Raw genomic sequence first — 7,735 nt, forward strand, 5'->3', positions numbered from 1 at the left:
GTCTACAGCAGCCCACTTCCCAATACAGATATTTTCACTAACATAGGTTTCTTCATAGATATAAATTTCTTCTACAAAAGGACAGCTTTTCAGAGCTGCTCCTGTATCTGCAGTTTCTCAGAATAATCAGCTGAAAATATGCCAGAGAAATATATTTGGGGGTGACATATTCTGGTCTCCTACAATCATCCTTTGGGATGGTATGTTTTGAGCCCCCAGTGATACAATTCAGTGGAAAAACATTCTACCCTTAAGTGTTGAAAACACCCACCAAAGGTTCACTGTTTTGACAAAACCTTTTTTTAAATCTTCACTTCCTCTTTTGTTTTTCCTGATGTATTTCCTCCTTCTCTTTCGTCTTGGTATTTGGAGGGAAAATGATAAATGTTCTTCCCCCAAATCCAATCATTCCACACAAAAGAAAACAAAGGTCAGCCCTCATCTTTAATCAATCAGAAGACTTTTTTTTTTTTTTTTTTTAAGCACACACGGCCCCTGGATTACCCTCCTTCTTCAAGAGGAACAGTAGGGGAGAAAGTAGAAAGTTCTTTCAGGGAGGCTGCAGCCAGGCCCGCCGTTCCCCAGATAGGCTCAGGACTGGTGTTTCCTCTAGTGTGAGCTGGGCTGTTCTTCCACCAAGAGGCCAGTGGGAAGACCAGAGAGAGGACTTTGTTAACTGTAACACCCCACAGAAGTTCAGGATTACCATTGTTACAGAGGAATTAGGAAAGGCAGAGATCCCCCTCTCTTTCTTTGCCCTTCCTCCTTCCCCCTTAGAATACATTTTCAGCCATGACCACACCATACTAGGACCAGCAAGAGAGTCATTAAGAACTCACGCCTGTACTCCCAGCACTCTGGGAGGCTAAGGCAGGAGGATCCTTTGAGGTCAGGAGTTTGAGACCAGCCTGACCAAGAGTGAGACCCAGACTCTACTAAAAATAGAAAAACTAGCCAGGCATGGTGGCACAAGCCTATAGTCCCTGCTACTTGGGAGGCTGGGGCAAGAGGATCGACTGAACCCTGGACTTGGAGGTTGTGATGAGGTATTATGAGGCCACTGTACTCCAGCCTGGGCAACAGAGCCAGACTCTGTCTCAAAGAAAAAGCCAAGGGTTTGAATTGTTAACTAAATCAAAGAGGAGTCAATGTAAATTACACCCAAATTACTGAGAAAAGTGAAACAAAAACAAGTTCAGAGCCAGATTCCAGGAAGAGGTAGTCTTTTGTGTTTACTTACCACTTCATGTTTTCACATGCGCCAAGGTCTTGAAGCTTTGGTCATTATTCTTCCTCTTTCTAAAACAAGAACGTAAATGCTGACTCGAGTCATTTGCCCCAGATGCCACCGGAAATGGCATCTTCTCCCCAGACGCAGGTTTGTGAGCATAGCAGCACCCAGAGGGTAACTTATTTTCCTTGTAGCCTCTCAGCCTGGCCATTCTGACCTGCGGCAGCAACAGAGAAAGGATTGTGTCTAGGGAAGAGCTCTGGAGGCGAATGGGAGAGGCATTTTGAAATCTCCACTTACTTCAATGAGTAAGTACTTTCCAGTTTTGCCACTTTATTTTAAACATTCAATCTGTATTTCTGATCAGCTTTTCTTGGGGCCGCCTTTTCTTGGGCACTCACTATAGGGGGGGAATTATCGTCCTGGCCTACTCCAGCCTACCCAGCATTAACTCAACAGTACTAAGAAGTACCCGTGCCACTTGGGACTTGGTAATAGCAAAGTATTAGTGATCATAAAGTATTAAATTTCTAAAAATGGACAGTGAAAGGAAACAGCCAATTTAAACAGCCCCTTCTCTTGTTGTAAACTAGAGAAGGGATACGAGGCATCTGTTGTCTGTGCAATCTTGTATGTTGTGGTTTACCACAAAGACTTGGCATCAACTTTGACTTCCAGCCCTGCCTTTTTGTAAAATGGATGACCTCGGGCAGGGAGATTACTCAGTCTTTTAACTTTAATTTCAGAATGTGTAAAATGGAGGAAAATAGAGTACCTATTGCTTGGGGGTTCTTAGGAGGAATAAAGAAATAAGCAGATAAATATTATTGGAGGGTATACTTAATGATGTTATGAACTAATTAGTGGTGCTAGATAATAAGTTAAATCAGTATTACTAAATCATAAGTCAAATGCTTTAATGGGATACTCCCTTAACCACCAAGCTCATCCCCCCCCATATGCTGAATAACCATGAACATCTCTAGAGTTTACGGAGCATTTCATTTGATTTCCACAATTAACTCTCAGGCAGGCTAAGCAGAGCTATTGACTTAAATTTGGAGTTGGAGGTGGGCGGCACCTGTGGCTCAGTGGGTAGCGCGCCAGCCCCATATACCCAGGGTGACAGGTTCAAACCCTGGGCCTGGCCAAACTGCAACAAAAAAATAGCCGAGCATGGTGGCAGGTGCCTGTAGTCCCAGTTACTCAGGAGGCTAAGGCAAGTGAATCGCCTTAAGCCCAAGAGCTGGAGGTTGCTGTGAGCTGTGACATCATTGCACTCTACTGAGGGGGACAAAGTGAGACTCTGTCTCTACAAATAATAATAACAATAATAAAAATTTGGAGTTGGAGGAGAAGGAAGAAGGAGGGTGCTCTGCTGGACGTGGTGGTGGGAAGACTAGCTCGTAGGCTGAACCTTGGCACTGATATAAGGAAAACCAGGATTTAGGGAAAAACATAATGTGGGAAATTAGTTTGTGTGCCTGAGGGACAGGGCACGCATTTCTCCAGCAAGTTCCTCAGCTTCCTCAGCCCCTGGACCTGTCCCTCCTCTAGTCCCATGCCACAAAGCTTGTAACTAGGAGTGTCAGGCCTCCTGCCAACAGATAGAGCAATGGGAACTCAGGTCTTCCAGAACCCTCCACAGAACAGCATCGGTAGGGACCAAGGCAGACAAGAGCCTGTCTCTTAGAATCCCATTCTGTTTTATTTATTTGTTTATTTATTTACTTTTTGAGATAAGAGTCTCACATTGTCGCCCTTGGTAGAGTGCAGTGCTGTCATAGCTCACAACAACCTCCAACTCTTGGGCTCACATGATCCTCTTGCCTCAGCCTCCCAAATAGCTGGGGCTACAGGCGCCCGCCAAAACACCTGGCTATTTTTTAGAGTCAGGGTCTCACTCATGCTTAGGCTGGTTTCAAATTCCTGAGCTCAAGAAATCCACCCACCTCTGCCTCCCAGAGTGCTATTACAGGCGTCAGACACTGTGCAAGGCCCTAGGATCCCATTTTAAAATTCAAAACTTTTCCATAGAAACATTATCGCATGCAGAATTCAGATACAACAGTGTTAATAATACGTGTAACAACAATAAAATAATACCCGTTTTTTTTTTTAATTTTTATTTATTTATTTTTTTGAGACAGAGCCTCAAGCTATGCCCCTGGGTAGAATGCCTTGGCATCACAGCTCACAGCAACCTCCAACTCCTGGGTTCAAGCAAGTCTCCTGTTTCAGCCTCCCAAGTAGGTGGGATCACAGGCACCCACCACAATGCCAGGCTATTTTTTGGTTGCAGCCGTCATTGTTGTTTTGGCGGGCTTGGGCTGGATTTGAACCCGCCAGCTTAGGTGTATGTGGCTGGCGCCTTAGCTACTTGAGCCACAGGCGCCGAGCCATAATCCCCGTTTTTAAAGCTCTCTTGTGAATCTCCCCAAAGAAGCCTAGGAGGTATTTCATCTTGTGAAAGGATGAAAAGCAGGGGAGCACAGAGATGAGTGAGCGTTACAGTGGGAGAAGTACAGAGTGACGAGGGAAACTGCGAGCAAGTATCTCTTCCTAGATAAGATTATTTTCTCCTAATTTCAACAAAAATTTAGAGCTGAGGTCAAAAGCTCAGGCTCTGGAGCCACGTTTCCTCCTAAATAAACAAAACGAAACCCTAAGCTCAGCCAGAAAATTCAGTCTCAATAACAGACCACTTCTGCCATTTACCAGCTGGGCCGTCTTGGGCAATTTGCATAACTGGTCCATGCCTCAGTTTACCCAGCTACGACATGGAGGTAATAATAGTTCCCACCGAGTAGGCCTGGCACAGCAAATGCTCAGTGGACATTGACTAAGGCATCAGAGGGCTGGGCCCTGAGGAGGAAAAGGAAGGGTGAGTCCCACTTCTGCCATCAGGAAACTAGGAATTAGGGTACCTGTAGAGTACCCTGGGGTACAATGGCACGTGGGCATTTAATTATAACCCAAAACAGAACAAAATATGGAATAGGAAGATTTTTCTGTCTGGGAGAATATAGCTTTCTGACAGAATTACCTTATAAAGTGGGTCTTAAAGAAGAAACAGAATTCCTGTTAAGTGGAAAGGTTTCGGGGAACAAGCAGTGATGAGTGAAGGAAAGGAAAAAGGCCTCTGGGCTTGCACAAACGCTGTGATTCTCCCATAGGCTTTGAGAAGATCCAGAGGAGGAAGGGTCCTGGGCTAAAAATAAAATAGGAAGCAGTTTATGGAATGCAAAATGTTGGTGTTATGCTACATGTCACATGAAAATGAAATTCTAAAACCTAGATGATGAAGGTTCATGTGAGAAAACACACAAAAAACTATTATCGTTTTAACCACTCGGTGATGTATCCCCAGCTAGTGTTTCAAGCATAATTCTACAGCGTCTGTCTGAACGTTCATGGAGAGAGTATTTTCCCTTTGATGATCAATGTAGTATTTACCTTGAGGAAGATGGTTCAAAAGTCACCAGCAAATAATCTTAGGAATTTCAGGCACAGTTTGATGGGAGGATAAATGGATGTCTAGAGCATTGAGAAGTGATAAGAGACCCGCATAAACTGTCACTCCTGCTGGTCCCCACCCCCACATCCCTATGGAACTCTACTCTCCCCTCCTAAGTCTGGAACTCAGGAGACAGGTCTGGGCTAGAGGAAGAAATAAAAGCTAAATTCACCAACCACTTAAACATGTGGTGGCATCATGTTAATGATTTTACATATACTCATTTAACTGCTCACTAGTAAAGAAAACCAGGGTAACATTATTCCCCTTTTTTTTATTTTTTAAGAGACAGAGTCTCACTTTGTCCTGCAGTGATGTCACACCTCACAGCAACCTCTAGCTATTGAGCTAAGGCGATTCTCTTGCCTCAGCCTCCCGAGTAGCTGGGGCTACAGGTGTGCCCACCCCAGTGTCCAGCTATTTTTTTGTTACAGTTTGGCCGGAGCCGGGTTTGAACCCGCCACCCTCGGTATATGGGGCCGGAACCCTACTCACTGAGCCACAGGCGCCGCCCGCATTGTTCCTCTTTTGTTGAGGATTCTTCAGAGCAGTGAGGTTACCGTATCTGCCCAGGGGCTCTGGGGCTAGAGGGCAGAGGAACAGGATTTAATGTTAGGGGCTGGCTCCAGGGCCCCCCCCCTCGGGGCACTAGGTTTTATTGCCTCAATTCCGAGTCATCTACATACAAATGGAAATTGATAAGGGGATGGTCCATTGTTACTCTTAGAGGGAGGGGGGCGCTATTCATAATTATGCTGGAAAAACAGGCATAAACCAAAACTGGGGGGGGAGAGTGGGGAGGGGCCATCGCCTCGTTGCCTGACCTCTGCGAATGAGCGAACCTAGGAGGAGGGTAGGAGAGAAGAAAGGAGCTGTTTGGTGGGCCTAGGGAAAGAACAACATTTGGGGGACTGCCCGAGGAAGAGAAACGTGCAAGGAAGACTGGGGAAGGACGGAACCCTAGGCTCCGACCCCCAGGCTCGAGGGCAGTTTGTCGGAGGGGATCCTTCAGCCCCTGATGTCGTAACCCGGCCACTGCAAGGAGCGACCGGGAACTCAGGGATTTGCTGACAAGCTTGTCTTCAGTTTGGTGCAGGTGGAAGCCAAATTAAAGTAAAAGGAGGAGTGAGTGGGAGGTGAGGACCGGGGCACAGCCAGCGCAAACAACGCTTCTAAAAAATGTGGCCTTGAAGGAGAGGCGAAAGATAGGACTGTCCTGGAGGTGGAGTCAAGGAAGTTCCTTTCTTTTTTAAAGTAAGTAACTAGAATGTGTTTAATGCTGAAAGGAAGGAGCCGACCCGAGGGGAGTAAAGAAAGGGCCGAATGCTAATTATCCCCTCTCCAGGGGATATCCTGGAACAAAGTCCCAGAGAAGCTAAAGGAACTTTCTACCTAAGAAGGTACATCCTGGCTTTTGCTGGAGGAGAGGGGGCTGTGGGTTGGAAGGTCTGAGCGAGGCGCTGTCTGCAGGCCCGTGTTTTCCCTGGAGTCCGCCGCACGGGCGCCTCTGCTGAGCTAAAGCATTAAAGAGCGCTGGTGTCTGGCAGGCTCTGTACTAGGCCCCTGATACACGGGATCTCTTTTCATCTTCACTGTTGTTCAGTGAGGTGAGGTAAGTGATATTACCCCTCTTTGACGGGGGAGGAAAATGTGGGTCAGAACTATGGGCAACCAGCCGGGTGGGGGTGGGGGTGGGGGAGGGGGACACAGCTATCCCGTGGGAGAATCCCCGCCATCTGGCTCCTTGTTTTTTGGAGGTAAAAGGCACCTACTTTTTTTGTGTTAGAGGAGGAAGATGTAGGAAGTTAGCAAAAGTAGTTTAAAGAGTGGCTCAAGACCATCATGTAAGAGTTTGCTACAGACCGAACGTGATCGAAATTCCATTTCTGTTTTGATGAATTGCTGCAATTATTTACTTTAAGCAATCCTGTTGCAAAACAAAAGTTTTTTGTTTTTTTTTTTTAAGTGAAGGCATTTGAATCACTGATCCATGGTTTGCTTTTTGCTTTTAAAAGGCAGGTATTTGCATAGCAGGTATTAAGAGCCTCCACTTCTTGGTTCAGAAGTACGTTTGCTGCATTTCTTCCTAGGGTCCATAGCAAATGTTTGATATTAGACTATTACTTTGGGAAACATGTGCTGCTTTAACAACTTTTAAACTTGGGGTGATTTTCAGACTCAAAGTATTTGAAGTTGTTCCATTGATAGTTAGTTGGTTTCGAAAGAATTAACGACTATAAGATGGCCTGGTAAGGACAATACAGATATAAGCAAATTTGTGATTACCTGGAGCCCAGGTTAAAGAGCATTATTTTAGTTTCCGTTTATGTTGCATGATTTGAAGTGTGTTTAAGGACTACTTAAACAAGTTAGAAATATGGGCCATATGAAGTGGTTTTATGATAAAGGAATCATGGTAGTTATGAGAGGCTATGAGCTAGGTGTTCTCTTAAGTTTTTTTTTTTCTCTTTTTTTTTTTTTGAGACAGGGTTTCATTTTATCACCCCTGGTAAGAGTACTGTGGCATCATAGCTTACAGCAACCTCAAACTCTTGGGCTCAAGTGATTCTCTTGCCTCAGCCACCCCAGTAGCTGCGACTACAGGCGCCCACCACAATGCCAGGCTATGAGACGGGGGTCTTGCTCTTACTCAGGCTGGTCTTGAACTGGTAAGCTCAGGCAGTCCACCGCCTGAGCCTCCCGGAGTGTTGGGATTACAGGAGTGAGCCACCCACCTGGCATGTTCTCTAATGTTTTACTCGAATTTCTCTGAACAGACTGGAGAGCTGAGGCCTATTTACAAGATGAGGTCATTGCAGGTGGATTAGAATCAGTCTTTCCGATGGGTATTTTGCAATTATTTTTAATTTTTGACAAGTTCAAATTCAACTTAGAAAACTGAACAAATACTAAGGCATAGGTAACTGACAGAAGTGAGTTCGTGAAAAATACTTTATCTGTACCAATTAGAAGGGAATTAACTTTAT

General features: G+C 45.3%; 1 protein-coding gene across 2 annotated transcripts in view; it reads left to right on the top strand.

Annotated features, from left to right (window-relative positions):
• Positions 1-1,381: 1,381 nt before the first annotated feature.
• The window catches only part of PCED1B (PC-esterase domain containing 1B), a 14,886-nt gene continuing 8,532 nt past the window's right edge, over positions 1,382-7,735 (top strand). Inside the window, exon 1 of one of the 2 annotated variants that reach the window (XM_003793635.3) lies at positions 1,382-1,539. The gene's annotated coding sequence lies outside the window, so the exon portion shown is untranslated. Of the gene's footprint in view, positions 1,540-6,100; positions 6,149-7,735 lie in introns of those variants that run through there. The other variant, XM_023515383.1, reaches the window with a different exon arrangement.

This window comes from Otolemur garnettii, unplaced genomic scaffold (assembly GCF_000181295.1).
Source record: "Otolemur garnettii isolate 467f Iridium unplaced genomic scaffold, OtoGar3 scaffold00070, whole genome shotgun sequence".
NCBI lineage: Eukaryota > Metazoa > Chordata > Mammalia > Primates > Galagidae > Otolemur > Otolemur garnettii.